Source organism: Pongo abelii, chromosome 7, assembly GCF_028885655.2.
Source record: "Pongo abelii isolate AG06213 chromosome 7, NHGRI_mPonAbe1-v2.0_pri, whole genome shotgun sequence".
Taxonomy (NCBI): Eukaryota; Metazoa; Chordata; class Mammalia; order Primates; family Hominidae; genus Pongo; species Pongo abelii.
The window spans coordinates 13,507,347-13,509,486 of NC_071992.2; the positions used below are offsets into that span (position 1 = coordinate 13,507,347).

A 2,140-nucleotide genomic window follows, 5' to 3' on the forward strand; every position below is an offset into this window, starting at 1 on the left:
GGAGGTTGCAGTGAGCCGAGATTGCACCACCGTACTCCAGTGTGGGCAACAGAGCAAGACCATATCTCAAAAAAACAAAAACAAAAAAATAACACACACAAAAAAGTATGGCTGGGTGCGGTGGCTTATACACCTGTAATCCCAGCACTTTGGGAGGCCAAGTAGGAAGATTGCTTGAGCCTGGGAGTTCAAGACCAGTTTGGGCAACATAGTAAGACCTCCTCTGTAAAGATAAAAATTAAAAAATAAACTTTAAAAATAATAAAATTTTTGTAAAGTACAATGTTTACTTAGTCATGGTGTTTTATAAGGTATTTTATAGGATTTGACTTTTTATGAAGTTAGTTGTGAATAAGCAAAAGGCCCTAAACAAAAGGTGTACTGGATTCTATGTAGTTTCATGTCAGTCTTTAGAGTCCTGATTGCATAAAGATTAATTGAAATATGTTTAAGCCTATTTAAGAAATAAGAGGCTTTCTAATATCAGAAGAATATAATTATTTCATACCAGAATATAATTATTTCATACCAGAAGAATACAATTTTTCAGCGACATTTTAAAATTATTTTTCTCCCTCTTGCACACTGATTCAGCAACATTTTTTAAAGCCTGAGTTAATGCCTCTTCAAAACAATATTTGAATATGGAATGGTTAAAAATTGAACTGGAAAACTCACCAAAATTCTACTTGTTTTTTAATGAAAATCTTACTTCACTAACCTGTCCATCAGTAACCTCCCCCCAGACACCCCCAACTGTACCTTCTCTCACGCTTACCCTTCTTGGAAGTATTTGGGATCATAAGTTGAGACACTTTGCTAAGAGTGGACAATATCCTTCCATAAAGAAGTCTCCTCTTCAATAACAAATAGTGCCTTGCATCTTTGGGACGATTTGACAGATTAATGCTACTATGTGGTGGTTAAGATACTGCCTTCTGCAAAGATAAATAATGTTGATTCACTGCGCTTCCAAAATCAAGGACAAAGCCGAAGGCATGAGGCCAGGTGATAAAGTTTATGGCTGAGAAGAAAACCAAGATTCAAACTGACTGACAGCAGAAGCCAGATGAAGGATTATGCATTTGTTCCCTGATGAGTATGATGAATAAAAATTAAAAAATCCTGAAGGCCAGCAGAGTAGAAGAGGGGTGTAAATTAAAGAAAACCACAGAGCGAAAACACAGTGAGCAGCTAGACAACAAAATGTTTTTGTACTTCAGAGGAGGCCGAAAGATGCATCCTGGCAGGTGGAGCTGAAGGAAGGGGTGCAAGGCTGAGGAGGTCCTCAAGACTAAGTCAAGACTTGCAGTTCACCCGAGCACACTCGGTGCTGACCCTGACCCTCCACTTCTCTCTCTGGGGCTGCTTCTGTCGGGAGTTGGGTGGGGGTTCACTCTGCTCCTTAGCACAGTGGCGTCGGCTGAAGGGCAGAGCACATGTCAAGATGAAGCTCTGGTAAAGAATTGATCAAAAATAGTGGTGGAATGAGATGGAGATTTAAATCAAAGGGCTGATTTATGAAGGCTTCAAAGATTTTTTTTTTTTTGAAAGAAAGAACGTAGATTAGTTGTTGCTGAGGGCTGGAGGGGATAGAGATAGATGCGGCAACGGAAGGATCCTTCAGGTTTCTTCTTGAGGTGATTAAATGTTCTGAAATCGCGTGTTACAGCTCTTTTGGAATTTGTCTAGCAGGTTTTCTGGTTTTCACTGCAAAACCCCCACCGTAAAAAACAGAAAGAAAAAATTATCCTAAAATTGGGTGTGGTAATGGTTGCGCATATGCTGTGAATAGGCTTTCAAATATTGAAACGTACACTTCAAATGAGTGAATTGTATGGTATGTGAATTATACATCAATAAAGCTTTTTAAAATAATAACAAAAACCTTCAAGCCACTAGAGAGGACAGTCAATGTGGTATGAAAACAAGACTCAACACAGCAACCTCACAGGGCTACGAGGTAAAACCAAGGGTCACTGATCACCCAAAAGGAAAGCTATTATCAAATGCTAGGGAAAGAACTACAGGACAACTAAATCATGGTATTCTGTATTTCATTTCCACTTAGGAGAATTCTGCCTCTCTGTCATTTTTGCATGTGTGTATGCGTGTGACAGGGTCTTGCTCTGTCACCCGG

At 39.3% G+C, this 2,140-nt stretch overlaps 1 non-coding gene across 1 annotated transcript; it reads left to right on the top strand.

Annotated features, from left to right (window-relative positions):
- The first annotated feature begins 1,661 nt into the window (after positions 1-1,661).
- LOC112134778 (U7 small nuclear RNA) lies at positions 1,662-1,723 on the top strand. The gene has a single exon (XR_002916130.1). It is a non-coding gene; the product is annotated as a U7 small nuclear RNA (small nuclear RNA).
- Positions 1,724-2,140: the final 417 nt, after the last annotated feature.